Source organism: Ambystoma mexicanum, chromosome 8 (assembly GCF_040938575.1).
Source record: "Ambystoma mexicanum isolate Mex_15411 chromosome 8, UKY_AmexF1_1, whole genome shotgun sequence".
NCBI lineage: Eukaryota > Metazoa > Chordata > Amphibia > Caudata > Ambystomatidae > Ambystoma > Ambystoma mexicanum.
Window position 1 is genome coordinate 1,353,786,919 of NC_090929.1, and position 25,210 is coordinate 1,353,812,128.

A 25,210-nucleotide genomic window follows, 5' to 3' on the forward strand; every position below is an offset into this window, starting at 1 on the left:
TTGTAATACCTGTGAGTATAATGCTGGAGATCAATCCAGCATACAGCGACGGCGAACGGCTGCTATCCTGATGCGGAACGCGGGATTGATCCCCAGCATTATACTCACAGATATTACAACCTCATATACTGGACAGCTTTATACAGCCGGATTAATTAATACGTTTTTGTCTTGAGGATGACCTATTGGTCAAAACACGTTGATGAATTTTTGCAGTCAAGTATCACAAATCTCTACAAGTACTACAAGTATGTACAAAAGAATACTGGTTTGAACGTCATGCTGATGTACATTGTATGCTAAGGAACTAGCCCCCCTACATGATTTGTTACTTTATGTGTGCAAAATACACAAGGGATGACTTGCACATCTTCTTACGCATTGCACACCAAAATAAAGCAGTAATAGATATAAAAACACTAGGACAACACTGTTCTCTTGAAACTCTCAATGTATCAAGGTACTTTCACCATTGCTTCATTGACATGCTGCACTTCATCTGCAATAAAGCTGCCCCTCCACTTTTTTAGAGAAAAGAATATCAAACCAGAACTGTTGTTGGTGGTGATGGTGGCTCCTGGGGAGAAGGGATGGCAATGGATGATGCCATTTTTGAAGTTATAAAGCAGTTTTGCTAATATTCTTGAAAGCATGTGCTCTCTCCTGGATTGAAGATGGAAAGTAAGTAAGAATAGATCTAGGAGCTGTGGAAGGGTAAACTTTCAGCTTGAAACTTCATAGATCAGCAGAAAATTGAATTTCAAACTGTCGCGAAGCACGGACACGTTTGCAAAGCGTGGACCCATATGCAAACATGTCATCCCGCTGTACATGCACGTAGTCATGTGACATTGTCCGGATATCCGCAATGATGTCAGATGTTAACATCGGCAAACAAAAAAATGTGTAAAATGTTGAAGAAAGTTCATAGAAGTGCTAAACATGTTGCTAGGAGGTGAAGAATGGACCAGTTTTAAGTTGAAACTTTCTAGATTGGCCGAAAATGCTGCTAAATTGGGGGTAAGTATGATTTTATGAAGTTGTAGCAAATTAGGGTGCACTGGTAAAACCCTATGAAATTTAGTGAAAAAACATTGTTAAAGGGACATTATGGTTAAGTTGCACTAATAAAATCCTATGACATTCAGTGAAAAACCCTTGTTATATACTGAATGGAGAAAAACCTTGTTCACACCTACAGCCCAAACCGCTGGACGGATTTTGACCGAACTTGCAGCAGGAGTGGTGGATTGGTCCCAAAGGTGTGCTTTTGTAAATTTGGTGGAAATCTGTCCAGTAGTTTTTTTTTTAAAAAAGTAGTTTTAAAAAAAAAAATTAGGTCCAAAAAAATTAGTGATATCTGGGTTTGGTCCACGGACAGGGCTCCGATTGGCTTAGAAGGCAACGTGGTGTGTGCAGACATCAGACTCGCCCACTGATTGGATGGTGAAAAGTGTGAAGTGCGTCATATTTTTGGAAAGCCTTCTTGGATTCGCGGACAGTCACTGATGACATCACATATCTGGCCCACTTATTTTTGTTCACTGAAATATCTAGGCCTGGTGGTTTTGTTCACTGACCGTCAGAATATAGAATATAAAAATTCAAAAGGTGCTGTATATCTAGACATTAACCTTGACGTATGTTCTTAAAGTACGTTCCTTAGGGTTTAGTCTCAACTAATGGTGCACATGCATGGGTTAATAAGCAGGCCTCAAACACAAAATTCATGTGTATACATGAAGATAAACTTTAATGTTATTAACATGTTCTGATGATGCTATTTCTTTCTTCCTTACTTTAGTTTCCCTGGGTGTGTCTCTGATTTGTATCCATTGTGGTTCTTCATGTGTATTGTTTGTACTAGCACAAGTGTATTAAGTCTTGAATTGTTAGCTAGGTATTACATGTTTAACATTACTCAAAACTTGCATAAGGTACCATTCATTATTGTACTTTCCAAAATTACAAGATTATAAATGTTGTACGTCTATGGTGCATGCTGTAGCCATTGCCTATGTTTATATACGATTAGGTTCCTGTATTAACAACAACACTCCAATACAATGTTGTTTAAATGAGTACTTTCTGTAATACATTAAGTAGTGCATGATAGGTCTCCTGATCACTCCTGACATCTTGTTACCAACAATATAAATGCAACCCCTTTTAGGGACTTTCCATCAAAATTAATTTCACATGTGATGTCATCAGTGATGTCATCAATAACATTTGTGATGTCATCTTCGATGTCCTGGGTGTTAGTCTTAGCAGTGCACGGTGATGGCGCGTGTTATGGTTGCTTATCTTATTATAACTTGCGAATTTCTGAGGTTTTTGGTTTTACCTGTTACCATAACGTCCCTTTAACACGTTTTTCAATGAATTGCATAGGTTTTTATTGGTGCAACTTAACCATAACGTCTCTTTAACACATTTTTTTAATTGAATATATATTACACGGCCCACGGTAGTGGCCGTGTAGTTATGGTTAAGTTGCTAATCCCATAGGAAGAACACTTTTTGGGTGGCTTATAACTTTGCTCTCCCCGGATGAATCCTCACCAAACTTTGCAAAAGAAGTATATGGCCCACTCTGAATTGTTTTGCAAAGTTTGGTGAGGTTTGGTCCAGGGAGGGGCAAAGTTATAGGGGGGTCCCAATTTTTTTTTCCCAGAGACTCAATGGAGAAAAAACTTTGCTCACGCCTACAGCTCAAACCGCTGGACCGATTTCCACCAAATTTGCGGCAGGAGCGGCGGCTTGGTCCTGAAACCCCCTTTTTTATAAATTTGGTGGCAATCTGTCCAGTAGTTTGTTTTAAAATGACGAAAAAGTAGGTCTAAAAAAATTAGTGATGTCTGTGTCCACTCCCAGACAGGACACCGTTTGGCTAATCGTCCTTCGTCAGGTCCGTGGACACGCGATGTGTTCTGTGATTGGCTGGGATGAGTTGTGAGGTGTGTCACATTGTTTCGATGCATCTGCCATATTGTATCCGCGGACGTCTGCAGACAGCGCAGCGCTGAACTGAAGAAAAATGCAATTTTGGAGAGTGTGTTGGTGGTTAGGAGTGCTTGGGGAGAGTGGGGGAGTAAGAAATGGGTGAATTGCTGTATTTGTTTAGGTGGTAGGAGCCCTTGATGTGTTCGCAGTGTCCGCGGTCGCCGCTGCTATCTGCGGACATACTAAATACTGGGCACTCTACTAGATATTTTCCTTTAGTATGATGTTGGTTTTGGGTTGTTAGTAGAGCATTGATTGTAATTAATATCAGATATAAGCAGCCCACATACCACAGTCAAAATGTTTGGTAGCATGGGTGTGTTATGCTGTGATGGTTGTGGCCAGGACAGGACACAACTTTTTAAATGCGACCTTCTATCTAATCAGAAGTACATATTCAGTACACTAACAGCACTGGACTGCAAACCATACTTGACTGTGAAATGATACCTGCAGCAGGGCTTGTGCTTTTCTTTTCAGAGATAGGAGAGTGGAGTGACACGAAAGTTCCCGAAACTAGCTTTTTTTGCATATAAGTGTGTGGCTGAGTTGCATTATCATCTTTGTGGAGTAAATTGGCCTCTGAAGACAATGTATTTGATTTATAAAGCAGTCAGTTTGGAGATGCTCTCTGCAGCACAAGGCATGCAAAAATGGGCTACTTATAGGGGATATATGTTTTCAAAAGTGTGTGTGCTGTTTCATTTGTGGAGTCTGTATGTAAAGTTTTGGCTAGGCCATGCAATAAAGATTGTAGAGTTTGGTAACAAACACTGCAGCATAAAAGTAAGTAAACATTTTGGATTGTGGTCTATGGTTAGATGTTTGCTTGAATTGGTGTATTAGGCAGCGGTGTTTGTGAGTCCATTTATTGTATACTTGCTGTTTGATTTTTGTGGTTGTATGCAGTTTTTTCATGACATGGGTAATTGGAGCAGATATTCTTTTTCAATCTCTGTGATAAAAGAAAATATCATATGTTAGTGTGGGTAGTTCATAATGAGTTATTGCATTGCATAATAGACATTTCTGTATTTTTACAACCCTCATAGTTAGTACTTTAGAAGTACTATAGTTCAAGCCAGTGTACTGTGCAATTTGCTCAGTACCTGTGTCCATTCTATGTTGTGTTAAAATATATTTCTTGCATGTTGGCTTGTTGCATATTTTTGGGGCAGTTAGATACCTGTTGGCATATTATAATTGTTTATTTCTAGTTTCATGCTATTCATCTATCGGTTAGGTTGTTGCAGATTCTTGGGGCAGTTAAATACCTGCTGGCGTATTCGAACTGTATATTTCTTGTTTGAGTTTAGTGGTATTTATTTATCGGTTTGTTTGTTGTGGAATGTTGGGGCAGTTAGATACCTGTTGTCATATTCTAACTGTTTATTTCTTGTTACATTTTAGTGGTATTCATTTATCTGTTTGCTTGTTGTTAATGTTTATGCACAGATTAGCTATTACATTTTGGATTTAAGAATATTGAATAAGTGTTAACAAGATTTGCTGGTAACCTTTCTTTTAGAGTAATGGTACAATCATTACATTCAAACCATGCACATTTATTTTATATATGAAGTGTAGTGACCTGCATTGGTTGTGGCTCCTGTATGGTAGATTATTCCTATTGTTTTGAAGGTTTTCTTACCAAGCGATATTTGACCATGTGTGAATCCAGTCAGCTTGTAGTTGTTTTTGGTACCATCTGCATTGTAACATAAAAGCATTACTATTACGTATTTACTATGTGTCTGTATTTGTAAGGTGGAGCGATTATCTGAATTGCAGGTAGTACATAATCTGCCATGGTTTGCATTTTATACAAGTTGCTGAAATGGAATGGATTCACAGTTAGGTATGGATGCATACATGAATAGTTCATTAGGGGCTGCAGAGAGTGCATGTATGTTTCCATATGTATGAAATCTGGAAATTTCATTTATAGGTATGTTTTGTTGCCAGGATTGTAGGTTGCATTTCTATGAGGACTAGCATTTGCAAACACAATTGGTCTGTACTGTGTAAGTAAATGTTGTCAATAATTGGTGGCAATTGGAATAGAATATTTATTGTTATATTTGCGTAGCAATTTACACCAGTTGTATTTGAAAATTTGAATGGACCTGACAGTTCAGTGTCGAAGTAATTTTTTTTGGAGTGTGTGTTGCTTCTTTAAAGAAGTAGTTGAGTTACCTTGAGCAGTAGATTCTTCTTTGGTTGTGGTACTTGATGAAATATTAGCTTCTTTTACTTTCTTTGGAGGAATTGCAGTGAGATCTTGTATCGTTTCAGTCTGAAGTAGTTTTCTGTTACAACGTTTTGCTTTTTGTGGAACAGCTTAGGTTTTAAGATGGGGTGTAGAGTGAACACAGTCTATTGTATTCTAGAATGCAAGTAATATCAGCATTTACTTTACTTGGATCAAAGTTGATTAGAAATAGTCTGCCAACTGTTCGTAAGCGTGATAGTGCTACATTGCTCATGCCTTCTTTAAAGACGGTGCTACCAATATCTATCAATGCTTTATGTAGGGTAAGACCTTGTGATTTGTGAATGGTGACTGTGTATGCTAGAGTTAGTGAAAATTGTTCTCTGCGTACATACATGTCTTTGAAGAGAAAGAAATGGGCTGTTGAGCGTCTTATCTTTTTAACTTCTGATAGTTTGTCAAAGAGAATATTGACAGACTGAATGTTGTTGTCACATGGGTATGTTTGAAAGCCAACAACTGTACCTTGTGCTCCATTAACTAGTCCTTGCTCCATGTCTAGGTTAGGTTTAAGCATTACTCTACAGTTTAAAGATAATTTTAATATTTTTTTCCAAACCAGCTGTGTTTTCCAAGGTATTTAGTCTTGTTGTGGCTTGTTAGCACATGGGTAGTGTCATGCCATGTACGTCCAGTTTGTCTGTGAAACAAATTTCAATTCTTGGTTCATTTCTTTTTTCAACATTGTTTCATTGAATTTTGAACAGCTTGTAAGAGTTGGTATCAAGGAGATACAATTCACAATTTTGTGTGCTAATTGTTCAATGACATCAGTGGCATATGAGTTATGGCCATAGAGTGCATGGGTGCGCCTGGTTTTTAATATTGATTGTGCTTCTTTAGATAGTACACCAACTCTAATACTTTTTAAAATGTTGGCGTATGTGAGGTCTGCAGACTGGTGCATGTTTTCAGTTATTTCTCTGTATCGGAAATGTTGCCAAAGGTTGACATTTCCTATGCTGCCAAGGGTTTTACAACACAGTTTGTGCCCTGAGGTTTTAAAAATAGGTTCAGCTTTCACTGGTATTAATTGAAGAAGATCTCCGAAAACAATAATGTGTTTTACTCCAAAGAGCTCTTCGTAGTCTGTTTTGAGCACCTCTTGTAATCTGAGGTGAATCAAAGCCAACATTAGGTTGGAGACCATGCTCACCTCATGTATAAGTACCATTTTCATTTGTTTGAAAACTCTGTGTAGATCCATTGCAGCTTCTGTCCAAAATTTGTAACAGTCTAATTTGTTTTGCTTTTCTACTGGAAGGAGTAGTAATCAGTGTAAAGTGACACTGCATATTTTGTATGCAGCTAAACCTGTGGGGGCAGTTACAACAGCTGGCAGTTTGTTGTTTGTCAGTTGTTGGAGGAACTTGCTGATGATTTTGATTAAGAATGTTTTGCCTGAACCAGCTTGACCACTGACGTATAGCAGTATAGGTTTTTAGTATTGGCAGGTACAGTTTTTATTTTTATGTTGCAGACCATGTTCAATTTGTTTTGTTATTTCTTGGAAAATGCTACTCTGCTCATTGTTGAGTTGTGAATTTAGTACAGTGAAGCCTTCTGTAGGTTGTTCATACCGTCACATGGTGTTTTCTACATCTGTCATGGCTAATTCTGCCTCATATACTATTAGTGGTTGTCCAAGTGGTTCTTGGCTTCCTGATACAGAAGGTTTTCTACTGTCAGGAGTGTCCACATCTAGTTGGTCCTGGAGTTCTTCTTCGTGTTCTCCTGGTGTTTCATATTTGTGTTTGTTTTGTTTTTGTTTGCTATGCGTAGGAAATCGTGTAAATCTTCCCATGCATATTCTGCACAACTTAATGTAACAAACCAAGTGAGTGGGCCAAGGTTTCTTATCATATAGCGTACATCTCCGTGATGTCGGAACCAGTATTCTTTTGTACCACAAATGTTTGCTAAAAGATTTGTAATTCTTGACTGTAAAACCTCATCTTTTTCTTGCACTTTTTGTAGTAATTGCATAGCTGACATATCTTGAACATGGGTACCTGATTTTAATGTATGTACAACTCGTTAGCATAGAGTTGCTAGTTCACTTTCAAAGAGAAGGTGGAATATGTATTCCACATTTTGTCTGAATCTGGGGTCATCAAAATGCGTTCGTAAAGAGCGATATTCTGAAGCTGTTATTTGGGTGGCTCTATCATCATACCTTCCGCCTTTCGCAGTAAGAAAGAGGTGCGGAAAGGCACGTGCTTCTAAACTTTTTCCCCATATGCTGATTGGAGATTCTTTGGCTTGTTGCATTTGGTACATTTCCAGTGCATCATCTATGGTGTCTTTAGCGTGTAATGGATACATTGTATAATGGTCTAAAATATTGGATTCTGTAGCAGGATCTAGAATTTGAAATTGGCCCGTTTCTGGTGACTCTTGAATTATTTCAATGGTTTCTCTCAGGTTTTCTCCAATATTAATTTCTTTGTAGTATTCATTGTTGTCTTTTAGATATTGCAGGGCTTGTCTAACTTTATGTAAGTCCACGAGTTGTTGCCAAATTATTTTGTCTTTTGTATGTATGCCATTTACTAAGACAGTTAAAAATTGATCTATTGGATTTTGCACTCCCAGAGTGTGTACATTTTCTTTGTGATCTAATGGTAAAAAAACGACTTTGTCACGAATGCCTTTCACTAATTCAGAGGGAGGTCATTTTGCTGTTTTTGGTTGAAGGTGTATTATTGCTTGAAATGGGTGCACTGTTTGAATTATGATGCTCTCATATAAATTTAGTTGTTGCAGGGGTTTTGGTGGTGGGAATAATTCCAAGTTATTTGTGATTGCACGTGAAGGTGTTTGGTTGTTGTCAAGTTTTGCAGTGCAGTAATTGCAAAGTTAAGGGGTCAGTAATTTTGTATGTGTTTTCTGCTATGAGGTAGAGAGCTAATTGGAACCATTTGGAATCTTCATTGTCTTCTATTTTGTACCTTATGTCTACAGTTTTTCTGCTAATTTTATAAAAAGTCCTGCGCCAACCCACACACGCATGGTTTTGTACTTCAGCGGCTGTACATTTAAACTTTATTATTTCTTTTTTGTATATGTTTAATAGAAGGTTGATATTTGTGCAGTAGTTGCTAGTTTGTTGTAAAGCTATTGCATTTTGTAAGTGGCTTCACTTCCAAAATATTTTCTCTGGATATGCTTTATATCTTCGAGTAGTTGTTTGCTGTACCATGTAGAAGATTGTAATTTAAATTGGCTAGTGCTAAAGCAGGACTTTTAGCATAGTAGAGTTTATGGACTAGATTTCCTTTAGTTGAATGATGTGTTGATATCATTTTGATATGATGAAGGTGCTTTTGCAAATAGGTCCTGAAATGCAGTCTAATGAATGTTATTGCAGTCCTGTGTATTTGCGCACTGGACAAGCATCCATAAATTGTAGTTGTTTCATTTTGAATTTGTCTTTGCTTTTTACATACTGATTGAGGAACTGGCGTAAAGATTTGAAAGATTTTTTGGCAATGTTACACATTGATGTGCACGGCCATTTGTAGACTGGATGTTTTGGTTCGGTGGAATGGAGAAGTGGTCACGGTATTATTAAGTGGTATTATTATGTTTTTCATACCCTCGTCCACTGGTATTTATGGCAATTGGGTTTATTCGCTTTTATTTGTATGCTTCTTCATTACAATATGGTTCTGTGCTCTTGGTGTGACTCCATTCACCTCCACAGATGTTTAAGAAGCTATTTGTGTTGATATTCCATTTGTTGAGAAGTCTTTTTTGTAGTGTAGTAGTAAGTTTTGTTAGTGGTTTCATTCTTTTTAAAACTAAAATAAATAACTTCCTTTTGAGAAGGATTGCACTGTCTATGAGTGCTTCTAGGATTCATTTTCTACGCTAGGTTTTAAGGGTTGTGCGTGATTTTTCTCCTGTTTTCATAAGATTCTGAAGATTCTGTGGCAGAACATTTTTTGTAAAATATATATATTTTTTTGGTATGGTTACTTACCACTACATCAAGATTTATATGTGCAGTGTTAGCAGTAGTGGTAGCTGAAGTCTTGTTAATCACTTTCTTTTTCGTTTTACAGTTTGAAAGAGGAGGCACATTTTCTATACTGGTAGCTTGTTTTGTTTCGCTTAATGACTGTATTAGCTGTTTTGTTTGCACTTTTTGTACAAATTCTGCTAGAGATCGATTCTTATTTTTGACACTTTTATTTTGATTTGCTCTACTTCTGCGTTGCTTTCTATGGAGTTGCTATTTGGTAGGCAATCTTTGGGGTCTGTTGGAGAAAAAAGAAAGTGTGGGTTGGGCTGTTGTGCAGTGTATGTGTGCTTTGTGCATGAGTGTCTGAGTATGATGATAAGGATGTATGTGGGGGTGTGTGATGGTGCAATGGGCAGCTAGGTGCGTAGGCTGTTCTTGTATTTGTGTGTTACTATACTGGGGTTCAGATGACAATACAAAATATGCAGCTTGTGAGGGGAAGCACTAATACTAAATCTAATGGTACAGGGTGAATACACTGTTTTGTTCTACACTACTAGAAATCTAGTGTGTTTTAGTAATAGTTAAAACATAATGGTAGTATTGCACATACTTTTTTGTACGGAAAGAGTGGGTTTCTTCTAAATTCTTGTTTGTACTTCAGACGCTGCTGCTTTTCAGGAGAGTGTTCTTCACTGTAATTGTAAAGGTAAGAAGTTATTAAATATGTGTCTTTATAGCACTGTTGTTAATGTAGACTTTGATTTATTTTTGTTTTTGCAGTATTGGTGTTTTCTGATAAATCAGCATTGTATGTACATGCACTTTCCTTTCCCTATGTCAATCCTGTATATTTTACTTAGAATCTGTTAGTTGAACATGCTTTACAAATGAGTATAATAGTAAGTGTACAGAGCACACTTGGCTTCTTAAGGTTGTGTTATTGGATGTTAGGCGATAGAAGAAATAATCATATGCTTTTTTTGCTTTGTTTACAGGGTAAATGGCAGGAATTATACAAAAAAAGTATGCAATGGATGCATTTGTGAAGGTGTGGGAAATAAAGCATAAGGATTTGATGTAGAGGCAGTGGTGTTGTTTCAGTTGGGAGCCTTTCTAATGATATTGTCTATCTGGGTGCTTGAATAAAGATGCATGTACTCATCCTGGCTGTTTGTCATTTTATAATACACTAGAACGTATTTTTTCCACAATTATACTGTTATTTCTCTCATTGTTTAATATGAAATGACACATTTTTAGATAGTTGTGTGTGTAAACAAAAATTTGGATAGCAGACAGGTTTGCAAGTGACACTTGATGATAGCAGATGGGAGAAATAACAGTATGTTTATTTTACAGGTTATTCACGTGGAAGTTACTCTGTTTATGTGCATTCATACAAGAGCTGTACCTGTACTGTGCACAAAATATTCATACCTGTAGTTTGTGTTCATGTATGTGGATGTGGATGAATCTGCAAGTAGAAATTGTGGGGCGTTTTATAGTAGTTGTTGCTGTAGATCCTTTGCAGTCACAGCCAATTGTACTGAGAGTGATCAATAGAACATCTAAAGTGCTGATCTGTCATGATGGAGTTAGATGTAGAGTTCTTGCATATGATTGATGGATGGTTGTGTGACTGCTTAACAGTAGCCAATGAGGAAATGGTGCAGAGAGTAAAATGGAAAGAGTAGAAGCGCTGCCCCATCGTTACGTGCTCCGTGGACACTGTGGCTGTCAGCAGACAGGGCGTGCCACATACGGGACTTCTCAACATATCTGGCATGAAAATAGGACTGTAGGGATCAGCCAATCAGGTGTTGAGGTTGTGATTTGTATTGAAAGAGGCTGTGTGTAATAAAGATAGCAGAGGTGGAGAAAGTCATGGTGGTGGTGGTTGGAGATATGTTTGTGCATGGTTTGGAGTAGTATGCTACATGCAGAACTGTGGCAAACATTTTTGATATTAAAGGAGTGGAGGTGGTGTGGAGCACTGTGCCTGGTTTCAATGTACAGGCAATTGTACAAGTTTGTGAAGATATGGGCAGGGTGAACAGTCCAGTCTGTGGTGCTTTGCATTTGATCAGTGACCCTACTTTGTTGAAAGATTTAGAAAACTTGTTTGAGACAGTAATTAAATTACTTCCAAATGCTAAGGTAATTTTTTCAGGTTTGGTACGTAGGGCAATATGGGACAATAGTTCTGTTTTTTGTCCTCAGCAAAATATTCCAGGTGTGTAATTAACCGAGGCATGCTTGCTTTAATGCTTTTGTAATAATGACAACATTGATTCTGCTAATGTTGATTATTTTAAAGACGATAGTATGTGTTTATCTTTTTTGGGAAATGCTATGCTGTTTTGGAATGTGAGGATTGCTTTGGAGAAGTTAATATGAAGATTCTTGGAGGAAAATAAGGGCAAAAAACCCCAAACAATTACAAAATAAAAGGTGTTTCTGAAGCATCTTAAAAAAAGGCTCTTTTCAACCTCAAATGGAAAATGGGGCACACTATTTAAATTTTAATTTCCCACTCTCAGATTTTTTGATTCGTCCACGGACACTGTGGTTGTCCATGGACAACGCGTGTTACATACAAGGATTTTGGGGTTGAGAGGCATGCAAATGAGACTGAGCAGAGCAAGGGATTGGTCAATAAGGTTTACTGGGTGTGATGTGTGAAGAGACAGTTTGTCAGAAGGTCTTTTTCCGGAAGGGAGAGCAGATAGCTTTGGCTGTGTATTTCAGAAAGCAGATTATCTGGATTTTGGGAGACTCATGGATAAATTGGCTGGAGGTACATGCAGATCGCTGTGGAGTGGCTGCACATCTTGGATACCCTCATGTGGAAGTGCACTGGCATGGAGTACATTGAATGTAGTGGCTGGATTTGGTACCTCTTTGTGCTACATTGGTGACAGAGTTTCATCCAGACATTACAATTATTCATTGTGGAGGGAACTTTTTAGGACATGTCATTGGAATCTATTTGCAATTTGCAATGAAAGAAGGACTTGGGAAGGTCATGGACATTTTTCCAAATTCCCGAGTAATGTTTTCTTGTATTGTGCAGAGACAAATGTGGCTGCGTTCTTCTTCAATTGGTCCACAAATGGAGAAAGCGAGGCGCAATGTCAATAAGGCTGTTTGTGCCTTTTTGAGAGATGTTGGCATGTCCTCTTTTCACAATGAAAATATTATGTTTCGTAGCACACACATTTTTCGCAGAGATGGAGTACATCTTACTTATGCTGGCAATCAGATTTTTCTGCAAAATATACAAAATGCATTGGGACCCTTTTTGGAATTATACCACTCAATTTTGCTGTAGGTGTTGACCATTTGTAGTTTTCAAAACACAAAAAAAAACACAAAAAGGCTCTTTTCAAAGCACCACTTCCTCCCTGAGAAAAGTGCAATGGTTCTTTTAGGGCAGCACCTCAGAAATGTAAATGTCCACAGACTGTCCACGGACTTTAAAAAAATGCACAGGACCCTGCACCATTTATTTGGCACTTCTATTTTTAGACTGTGAAAGGCGGCTCTGAAAAGAGCCGTTTTTTTGGGATTTTGTTGTTTTATATATTTTTTGTTTTTTAAACATGACACACAAGCAAAGGAGGGGAAAAGAGGGTAGGAAAGGGACACCAACCACAGGGATAAGAAAGGGCAGGTGGAGAGAGGAAGCTGTAGTGTGGCCCTTATTGAGGTATGTCACAGTTCTTCTTGTGCTCCTTGACCGCAGTCTCGAAAGCACTCCGAAGGTTCGCCCCCCTGCAGAGTACTGCATCGCAGTACATGCACAATATTGTGACCCTCGAAAGGTTAGGGTCAACAGCATCATGAATGGCCTACGAGGCAGCTGGAGGGATGCGCTGTCCCACAGGAGTGTCTCTTGTGGTGGCAGGAGCGGAAATGGAAGATGCTGCAGGGGAACTCAACCTACTACATTTATCGCAAGGTACAACCTTACGAATAGCCCCACCATAGAATGACTAGATAAGTAATCCACTATTGATAGTGCACTAGCACTTTCTTATTAATATTTTTTTGAAGATTATGCTTTGTTTTCTGTAGTAACGTTTGTTACCGGTTTTGAAGCAATTTGCTAATCGTTGTGGTTGTCATTTTAATGACGTAACAGAAGAAATATTTGGATCCACAACAATTGGAATTCGTTCTGCAGTGAACTGCTTTTGCCTCATAATGTACATTTGCATGTGTGGATTTGACAGCCAGGTCTGGAAATGACATATATCTATTCAGCGGTGTCCAGTTAAAGTTTTGAAAACAAGAGGATCGAATGCAAAAGGTGAGAGTGCATTCGACCGAAAACGAAAGGATCACAATTTTTTTTAAATGTATTATGTTTTTTGCTCTAGTTTAGCTTTAAAAGGGTGTTTTTACACCAAAAACTGGGGCTTTAGTGGTGGGACCCCCCCCAAAAAAAAATGTAAAAAAAAAATCCATCCTTTTTTTCGGTCAAATTGACTCGACCCTTTTGTCATTCGATCCTTCTGATTCGGTACTATGACCTATAACCCTATCGAGCTACCTTACTGTTAAATAGAAAATAATGAGGCACTAGCCCAGTTTTTGCTTTAAATAAGAGACAACACATTGGAGGTTGACTGGATGCTATTTTTTCTGTCTATAGAATTCTTATCTTTACACAGGCATGTTTTAGATATTTATATTGATTGAAATGCCATGTTTTTATAAGAATGGACACTTGACTAAGATGGAGGACCTAGATGACAACTAAGGTCTTCAGAATTGTGAATATCATGTGACAGTTTTGTGAACAGGAAATCAAATTCTCCATAACTTTATTAAGAAAAGTAAATGCAGTTTTGACCGTTTGCTTGCCTGAACAGGTCCGATTTATGGAAGGAACGTATGGCGATTTTGTGTAACAAGCGGGTATTTTTCTGTATTCCATTGCGATTTTAAAATACAGACCTATGAAGTATGTGTTTGGTTTGTTTCTCAAATGAATGTAATAAACTAACACCATTGGCTGTGCTTTTTTGATAACCATACCCCATGTGTGCACAGGTCATTTTCTTGGTGTTGTAAGGTTGGTTTCAGATTTTAGTTGCATGTGGCAGACTGGCAGTTTTGGTTACATGACACGGCCCGTGGTAGCGGTTGTGTAGTTATGGTTAAGTTGCTAAACCCATAGGAAGAGCACTTTTCCGGTGGCTTATAACTCCCCCTGGAGGAATCCTCACCAAACTTTGCAAAAAAAGTACATGGCCGGCACTGAATTTTTTTGCTAAGTTGGGTGAGGTTTGGTGCAGGGGAGCAACATTATAGGGGGGGTCCCAACATTTTTTTTTCCACAGACTGAATGGAGAAAAACTTTCGCACGGCTGCAGCCAGAATGGCTGGACGGATTTTCACCAGATTTGTGTTCAGACAGCATGCTTTTGTGTGTTTGGTGGTAATCCAACCAGTAATTTATTTGCAGAATACTGACACGTGCGTCCCAAAAAATGAGTGATATCTGGGTCCGCTCTGCGGAACCATTTCCATGTTTGCTCTGGGGACCAAAGTTTCATTGGCCTGCGGTACGGCGTGCTGTCAGCGAACAATGGACGCGGCTAGTGATTGGCTATAGGGAAGTGTGCTGTGCATCAAATGTTTCGGGTAATGCTGTCGTGGTGTGTAGGAGGATAGTGTTGCGGTGTGTGTGGCAAGGCTCTAAGCTATTGTGTGCTTGGCTTGGCCTCTTGTACGTAGCAGTGCGCTTACTAAAATTAGTCATATCTGGCTCTGCTCCGGCGTCCCATTTCCCTGTTCGCAGCGCGGTCAAAACTTTGATTGAACTGCAGTGTGCAGTGATGGGATGTGTGAAAAGTGTTCCATGATGGCAGTAGGTTGTAACAGAGGACAATGCGTTGGCAAAAGCATGTGAAAAACATAGTGTATGACATCTGGTGGTCGGAAGAAGGGATGGAAAGGGTGCAGGAGTGAGAAGAGCTTCATGTGATACATATCATTATGAAAGAAGACAGAGGTCTGCCAGCGCTATCCGTGCATGCTCCTCCAATGTAGAGATACCACAACAGGCAAGTATCTTGTGTAGTCATTGTGGGCAGCCTGCATTATGGCATGCGAGCTACAGCGGCAATGTCTTTCTGTCATGAGTGGTGGCAGGCATATTTGCAGAAGGGGAGTGCATTCCACTACACATGAGGATTTCAACATAGTGTTTACTATGGTGTGCTGTGTGAGGTAAGTCTGTAGTCCCTTGGATGCATGGCTGCAGCCCTAGCACAGATAATTATGTGCACTGGTTGAAAAGGTATGTCCACTGGTTGAAAGTAGGTGCCACATTGTTGTTTATTGTGTACGATTTGGCTGCAGTGCACACAATGGTGGTTGCATGTGCGTGGTGATTGGTTGAACAACCTACAGTTGTAGGTTTATGGGTGGAGATGGTGCAGTGACTAGTCGTGCTGTGTGTCCAATGGGTGTATTAACGGAAAAGTGCACATATGGAAGAGATCTCGGTGAAAATGTTTGTTCTATGTGGTTGCATAGTGTCCATTGCACAGATTAGTAAGTGTTGCAGTGCAGTCCGCACCATTGGTTCTATGCACGTACTAGAGTGGTGGGAGCAGGCTCAATGTTGTGAAGATTGTCTTGTTTGGTTGGCATGCTTATAATGCTTTGTGATTGGAAGTGGGTAGCGGTGCCAAGCACAGTGAGATGTTTCTGCATTACGGTAAGTGGAACATGTGTTTTTGTGTCCCTGCTTTATTGTGTGGCAGTTGGGTGGAGGTGCTGGTGCATATGTAGCCTTTGAGATTCATGGCACATGCGTAGCTGGTCACCTGCATGCTCTGTTATGGTGTGGTGAGTGTGGACTAGGTTTTGACTGTTGGATGCATGACCAAAGGCCTTAGGCCATGCACCCGGCAGCCTAGGCTTTCACCATAGCCTCCACAATACAATGCAGTGATATAGTTGTTAATGTGCATGCTCTTGGAGTTGGTGAGTAGCACACCATGGTTGCAGAGGACAGTGTGCACTTGGTGGAACAGAAGAAGTGATCTGCTATGCATACATTACCATATGGTGTGCATCATTGCCCCTGTTGCACTATAGGGAGCCACACGTCACCATGTGCATTTGCTATGGGTAGGCCCTTATAAGGCCCTTGCTTAAGGAAGTGTTTTACCACAGCCTAGGCCTTCATCACAGCCTCTACAATATAATGCAGCAATGCTGTTGTTATCGTGCATGTATATAGAGTTGGTGAGTGGCACACAATGGTTGCAGAGGACATTGTGCACTTGGTGGAACAGCACAAGTGAGCTGCTATGCATACATTACCATATGGTGTACATCATTGCCTCTGTTGCACAATAGGGGACCACATGTCACTATAGGCGTTTGCTCTGGTAGGCCCTTATGTTTTACCACATTGCCCCATGAAAGGAAGTCCTCAGCATTAGAAAGTTGCAATATGGACAATGTACACAGCCACTCACATACCGTTCTGCATAGGCAACGCAATGTTATTGACCCATGTATGTAAAGATGTGGCCAGGGTGAAAGTTGGCAGGCACAACTTTACAGATAGGGCCTGCATTACATATGACATGAGAAGTAAAACATAGGTTGTACTAGGGTGTGCAGTGTGTGCTGAGGCCCAATGGTCAGTGATGGTAGAGCAATGGCAGAAGGGGAGAACAATGGAGAATACATGAAACTTGCAACGTACTCTGCAGTATGGTGTGTTGTGTGTGCTAAAATGTTGCTTTTATGGTTGTGGGGATTGGTTGCAATTTTTACACTGTGTAGTATATGCCAGGACCTGATGGAGCGACGACTTCTCCAGTGTGTCCTGTGGGGGAAGTGGTGAAGTAGAGGATGCTTAGAAGTGGCTAGGGGTGACCTGCATGTACCTGGCCACTTGTTCACCTGCATAACTCTGTTATGTTGAGCTGGATGTGGCCAAGGGTTACACTGTTGGGTGTATGGCAGAAGCCCAGAGACCGTAGGCCAATGATCGAAGAGGCTAGGCCTACTTCATAGCGCGCTACCATAAAGCAGAGATGCACATTTAAGTATGCATGTATCCAATGGTGGTGACGTTGAGAAAATGGTTGTGCAGGACCTTGTAGACATGATTGAACAGCACAATTGACCTGATATTCATCCGGTACCATATGGTACCCATTATGCCACCACCTTGGACATTAGGGAGCCACATGGTGCCGTTTGTGGTTGCCATGAGTTGCACTTTGCACCACACATCATATGTTACGTTTGTGGATTGTGTTATGTGGGAAATGTTCCATTTCATGGGCTATTATGTTGTGCTGGGTGCAGGAAAGGCCTACAGTACTAGGTACATGGCCAAGGGTGACAGCCAGCAGACAATACTGCAGCCTTGTAGAGTTGCATCTATTTCTCTCCGTGGATGGTGAGCTTTGAACAATGGGTGCAGAAAGCATTTTACACTTGGTTGAACAACCAAAGTGAGGTGCTTTGTGTTTGCGAGCACATGGTGTAGGTAATTGCACGTGTTGCACATTAGGGTGTAATTTGGCAACAGCTAGAGTTCGGGAGATGTTTTATAACAGAAGCATGTGTGCCTTTATGTGCAGGGCTGGGTGTTCAGCACTGATTATGACAGCATTAAGGTGCAAGATTTGCAGTGGGTCCTGGTGGGATGTGGGACCAATAACTTACAATACTTCTTAAGTATCAGTCAATATTTACCTAAGGCCTCTTCCAATATAAGACTTGTTGTTGACTAGAGCTAGGCCTAACTGTCTGTTTAGAAGGGTTCATACATTTTTCGAGGATTGTCTGTGATTCTGTTGTCCTCTGATGATTATTTGTGTTTATGTTTGTTTATATTGGTTTTATGTTTGATATTTTTTTGTTCCAGCAATCTGAGCGCTTCTAGCGTTTTATAATAAATAATAATAATAATAATAATAATAATAATAATAATAATAATAATAATAATAAAAAGCATTTTTCGCCATCATAATCTCCCACATGTGCCATTCCCAACCTCCCAACTTCCTCCTTCGCTGCAGCTCCAATCTCTTAACGTGCCCTCCCTCCCCCTGATTGGCTAGAGCCACACACAATTTGTTAAAGCAAGGGACAAGGCCCAATGCTGCTGCCCCCAGCCACATTGAGCCTCTTTCTAGAAGATGAGTGGCATGCCTCAGTGCCCCAAGCCCCTTGTGTGCATTTTTGCTTTTAAAACATTTTCTGCGCTCTACTGTGCTCCACAAACCTACTCCTACTCCCTTGCCCCCACTGTTGGAAAATTACTGCCAATGTAACCCTGTGCCCTCCCAAGGTATTCTCTTGATGTACAAGAAGTGTGACGCTGCTGTGCAGCCCACCCCAGAGTGCCCCAACTAAATCCAGTCTTCTTTCACAGTATATTGGGGGTCATTACGACCCTGGCGCTAAGGGTTTAACAGAGCCGTAAAAGGTGTTGGTGCTGTTAAACCATTAACGCCTGATTACGAGGTCCCTTTGCGGGACCCGACCTTAACGGCTGGTTTTACCAGTCGTTAAAGTAGGGTTCCGCAAAGGGACCTCGGTGCTAATTACGGTACGGCAATTTGCGATACTGTACTTAGCGCCTTCCCCAGTCCCATTGCGCTCTATGGGGCGAAAATGGGAATGGGGAAGGGCCATGGTGAAATGGGGAAATACCGCCCCGCCAACCTTGGAATGGGGCGGTATTTCCCCATTCCACCATGGCGGACTCGTTACAACACCGGCACCAACCATGGTGCTAATAGCGCCATGGTTCAGCGCTGGGGTTGTAATGAGGGCCATTGTGTCCTAAAACTAACATATGTCATTTTACTCCCCACTCTCCTTGATGTGCTAAGAATCGCCCAGTCGCCCAGGTTATCATGGCGGACAAGCCCACTAAGCCCTGTACCTCATAAAAGTCCCAATGAAAGATGATGTAATAATGTGTATGCAATTTTTAGGTTTGTAAGATTTACTCAAAGGTATAGACATGATTGTTGTTTATTATATGTCTGGTGGTAGTGTCTCATGTCAGCTTAGTTAGTGTCAACTCTACCTCACCGTGACCTAACCCTTACCCCTCCTGGACACAGGCAGCTGGACCTTGTGACGCTCACCGTCCCGCCAACTGGGCAGCCTATGCGGAAGAAGCAGCGCCTACACCACTATATGTTACATCGCTCCCCAACCAATCCAGTTCTAATGTAATTCCCTATGTTAATGACGTTATTGATGATGATGTTTTGCTTTATAGTCCCATGTGAGTGTATTGTTTGCCAAAGTGCTCTCGAGGCAGCAGAGTTCTCTGGATGCCAATTCTATATAAAGACTCATTACTCTTGCAACCTGTTCTCCTAGTCCCATTCCCTACTTGGATGTGATATATTTTGTAAGTCGGGGAGTGGGCCTTTACATTTGGTGACCCCGACACATGATCAAGAAGGGTGTGCCGAGAGCGGCCCCCATGATGTACGGCGAGGTCCGGAACGCCTTCAGCAAAACCATCACCTCTGCGGTCGACCATTGTGCGCACAAACAGAAAGGTTCCAGGGTCCCCGTCATCTTTGTAAATACCCGACTGCTCGCCGAGGCGGGTCACAGCTTGGTTGCGGTACAGCCCCGATTGTGGATAGACCGTGAATGGAGGCTCTCGGACCACCCCGGACATTTGAGTACTGGTTGTGCGATTCTGAAATGAGGGGCGAAATTGCGAAATACTTGGTGTAAAGAATAGGGGAAATTGAGATTTGGGCGTTAGGGACTGTGTGAGTGAAACTGTTAGGCTTTTCTTATCTATCCTTTATATGGCCATTAGGTTGTTGTGGACAAAGAGATAAAGAGGAATACGGGATCCTAGCTCCCAAGGGGGGTAGAAGGTGGCACCGCATAGCATTGTAGCATTGTCTCGACCAATGCAGGATATAGGTGGAGATAAAAGAGAAAAAAGAAGTAGGAGTCTCATATATTTAGTAGGCTTGGAGTAGTTATTTAGAATATTCTTTTTCCGTGTGAGCAACATTTTTAAAGGAGGTTGTAAAAGGGGACTCAGAGGCGGGGAGTGAATGAAAGAATAAGAATAAGGCAGAACAGATTATAACAAAACAAAAAGTGTGAGTCGCATTAAAAGGTAGTACATGTTACATGTTCAATGTATTGAAGTGTATTGTGTTCGTCTGTAGACATAGTATTTGTGTGTTTATGTTAACATACAAAATAAGCATTGATAAAAAGTGTTTTATGGTTCTTGAAATAAGATGCAAGTAAAAAGGTTATTGACATTCAACTTAGTAAGCGTTAAAAGGTATCAGAGAAGAGTGCTGAAAAGATTTTTTTGTTGGTTACATTTTCTCAGATACCCGGTATAAGAGCACAAAAAAAGAATTGGGATAAGGGTGGGACTACGCCGTTAGCGCACATATGTCAACACTTCCCTTTGTATAGTGAAAGAATACAGAAATACCATGAACAATGGCTCACAGAAATAAGAGTAGAGAGCTCGTCCCAAATATGGCCAGGAGGAGGGTCTTTTGAGAAAAGAGTGTTAGATCTTGTAGCAACCCATTTGTTAGCAAAATATCGAGGTAAGCAATTGCAAAACAGACGTGAAGAACTAGATTCATGCAGGATGTTTGAATAAACAGCCCCGAGCAGTGACGCAAATAAGGAAGTGTCCTCAGAAGGGCCTACATCCCCGACGGGGGGGAGAGGGAGTAACTGCAGAGGAGTCTACAGTAAAAACAGGAGAAAACAATCTCACTAGGCTTTAACCATTATTAACGAGGTCCGCGGCAGGATATAGTGAGACCAGGTGTGTGTCTGCGCCGAGTGCCCCGATAACACCAGCTGCACGGCCCTGTCACCCTATGACCCAAGAGGGCTATACAGGCCCACTTGTGCACCTCTGGTAGACAAAGCGCGGCTTTCTGGGGATTTAGAAAGACAACTTGCTAATACTCAAATGGAAATAACACGGCTAAGAGCAGTGTGTGATAGGGGACAGATGTTGCCTGGGGGAGGAGAGGTACCACCCAGTGTAGCCAGTGACCTGACGCCTCCACGCACCATCACCGCCGCCACAGGGGAATGTGCATAAGGGACAGGAACATAAGTGGCAATCAGGAGAGTTTTTCTTCCATTTAAATGAGAAGCCAATATGGATAGTGCAAGCAGAAGCAGCAGACGGCAAAGAAGGAGAGAGGCAAGGAGGGAGAGAGTCAAATGAGGAGGCAGTAATAATTCTTGCAATGTCTATGCTCATCCCTATAGGTATGAAGAAGCAGACCAGAGTTCTGGAGTGAATCCGGGGAGTTCCTTGAGCCTGATGGAACTGGTAAATTGGCCTTTCTAAAGGAACTCTAGGCACTGATATGGCGGCCAAGCGTTCGTTATTGTTATGAATTCTAACCTGTTGTTCTCTATTTTCTCTTGCAGGAGAAGGCCGATGGTGAAGAATGAAGTCTGGATGCTCGATGCAGCTCTGCGGTTGCAGAGTGAAGACGTCATGAAGAAAAGGAACGAAGTGTAGCTCTGGTTAGCTGGATGCCCGGATCAGGTGAGAAGAAAGCCCCGACTCTGGTAGAAATGTGATGCAGGTAAGAGGCGCACACATCGATGGAGTGGCTGGGAGCAGGTAGGCGCGCCTTCAGCGATGGAGTAGCTGGATTCAGGTAAGAGGCGCACACAGCGATGGAGTAGCTGGATTCAGGTAAGAGGCACACACAGCGATGGAGTAGCTGGAATCAGGTAAGAGGCACATACAGCAATGGATCGGTTGAAAGCAGGTAAGAAGCGCCGTCTGCGGTGGAGATGATGGAATCTGGTAAGATGTTATCAGAGATGAAGCAGCTGGGATCAAGTGGATGTGCAGGTAAGCACGTTGGTAATTGTTATGCTGCAAAAGCAGAACAACGCGAAGCAGAGGCATGTGGATCGGTTGGCCTTATATAGGCTGGCCCTGGCCCCTCCATTTAGCCCCGCCTAGTGGCTCCACCTTACCCCATCCACAGACTCCTGCACATGCGTTCCAATGTTGTTCTATGGACACACTGCCCCTGCTGCAAGTGCATTTGGCACAGAGGGGGTCATTACAACCCAGGCGCTAATTGCGCCAACTTTACCACCCACCATGGTGTAAACTACGTTTACACCATGGTGCATGGCGGATTTACCGCCCCATTCCAAGGTGAGTGGGGCGGTAAATCCCCATTTCCCATTTTCCCTTCCCCATTCCCATTTTTGCCCCATAGGGCATAATGGGAGTGGGGAAGGCGCTAATTACGCCACCGGTGTAATTAGCATCATGGCAGGTTAGCGCCATGGATTTTAACGGCTGCTAAAAGCAGCCGTTAAAATCAGAATAGGCGTTAGGGGTTAAAGACGGCGTTAATCCTTAACGCCTGGGTCGTAATGAGGCCCAGAGTGTGATATGTAAACTTTTACATGAGCCTGGCACCAGAGGCGCCAGGACTGGGTCCATTTGGACTCTGGAGATGAGGGAAGACTGGCCCTTAGTTCTGTGGCCATGACAGCACTCCCCCGCAAGGCCCCTCTCACGGGCGTTCCTCTCCCCGGTCCAGGTTTTGTGGGGTTGTTAAGATGGAACCACCTGATTAGTCGAGGTGCATAAATAAATTCCACTGGTTCCCAAGTGCGATCTTGAGGTCCATAACCCTTCCAATCGATTAAGTAGTACAATTTTGATCGTACAATTTTAGAATCGAGAATGTCCTTAACCTCGTACTCAGGTTCTCCTACGATAATTTCAGGCTCTGGTGGTTTTTTGATTCTAGTCTCAGGCTTCACTAGCTTTAAGAGAGAAACGTGAAATACTGGATGAATTCACATATTGTCGGTTAGATCTAGTTTTACTGTGGCCGGGTTGATGATGGCCTTGATGGAATAAGGTCCTAGATATCTGGGACGGAAGACTCGAGGTCCTTTGAGTGGTATATTTCGGGCAGCCAACCATACTTTATCCCCAATTTGGTAATGTGGAGCTTCCCTTCTATGCCTGTCAGCAAACCTCTTATGCTGTTCCTTGGCTTTAGTTAGATTCTTGGTTGCTTCCTTGAGGGTTTGAGCAATAGTCTTATGTAGTGAAGTGATTGCTGGCAATTCTAGCTTGTCAAGTGGGTCAAAGGAGGACGTCCGGGGATGCTGACCAGTCATGATATAGAATGGGGTCTGTCCTGTACTTGTGTGGATAGAGTTATTGTAAGCAAACTCAGTTAACCAAAGAACATCCTTCCAGGATCCTTCTGTCTGCTGCAGCATACATCTCAGGTATTGCTCTAACGTCTGATTAGTCCTCTCAGTTTGACCATCGGTCTGGGGGTGGTGACTGGTGGATAGGCGAAGGTCAATCAGCGCAATCTTGCAACAACTCCTCCAGAAGGCTGAGACAAATTGTGTTCCTCGATCTGAAATCAATACTGAAGGGAAACTGTGTAATCTGATCACTTGTTCTAGGAACACGGTGGCCAGAGATCTAGCAGTAGGAAGTCCTTTTAATGGAATAAAGTGTGCCATCTACGAGAAAAAATCCACCACCACTAAGATTGTGTTGAAGCCGTCGCAAGGAGATAAATCTGTAATGAAGTCCATTGATAACGTATGCCAGGGGATGGGTGGCATACTTAGTGGACGCAATAATCCTGCGGGATTGGACTTTTGGGATTTCTGCTGTGCTCAGATTCCACAGGTTGCAATAAAGTGGCCCACATCCTTTCTCCTGGTTGGACACCAGTAATTCTTAATGATTTTGGCTCGTGTTTTAATAATCCCGGGGTGTCCCTCCACTAATGATTTGTGGTAATTGGCTATAATCTTGTTTTGAGTTTCTTTGTCTCTAATGTATAGTCTCCCTTGGAAGTAGGGAAATTGTCCATGATGGAGTACTGGTCTCCTTTGTTGAACCATTCTTGTTGGGCGGTTTGATCCATTTGAGTCTGGAGGTCGACCTTTAAATCTTCCCAGCAGGTGGTGACTGTGATCTGATTCTGAATTCGTTCCGCCGGAATGATGGGTACTGGTTCTGATGGTATAAATGTGTCTTTGTCTTCTCCCATTCGTGACAGAGTGTCTGCTTTTCCATTACGCACTCATGGTCGGTATGTGATTACAAAATCATACTCCGCGAAGTAGACAGCCCAGCAAAGCTGACGAGAAGACTGGGCCTTTGCTGTTTTCAGATATTGCATATTACGGTGATCCGTGATAACGGTGACAGTATGTCTATCCCCCAGGAGGTAGTGTCTCCAGTTTTTAAGGGCTCCTTTGATCACCAATTATTCTTTGTCGGTGGTGGCGTAGTTCTTTTCAGGTGCTGTAAACTTACGGGATCAAAATGCTATGGGATGTAACTGCCCGTTGTCCGGATCCCTTTGTGATAACACCCCCCCATGGCCACACTGGAGGCATCAGTCTCCACAATGTAGGGTAGATCGGGTCGAGGGTGCTAGACAACAGGTGCTGAAGTGAAGGCCAATTTCAATTCTTGGAAGGCGTTTAGCGTTGGGATTACAATAAACATTTATTCTTTCTTAGCAAAGAAGTGATGGGATGAACGATTTGAGAAAATCCCGGGATGAATTGCGAGTAGAAATTGGCAAACCCAAGCACACTCTGCACTCCCTTGATCGATGTTGGGGATGGCCATTGAAGAATAGCTTCCACTTTACAAGTGTCCATGTGTACCCCTCGTGGGGTAAGCATAAAGCCCAAGAACTCGACTTCTGTGACATGGAAAAAACACTTTTCTAGTTTGGTGAATAGCCGATTCTTGAGGAGTTTCTCCAGGACGGCCCTTACATGCCCCACGTGTTCTTCCTTGGATGTTGAATATATGAGGATATCGTTGATGTAATCAAGGACACTCAAGTCCACCAGTTCGTGGAGTACATTGTTCATAAAGAACTGGAATGTGGCTGGCGCGT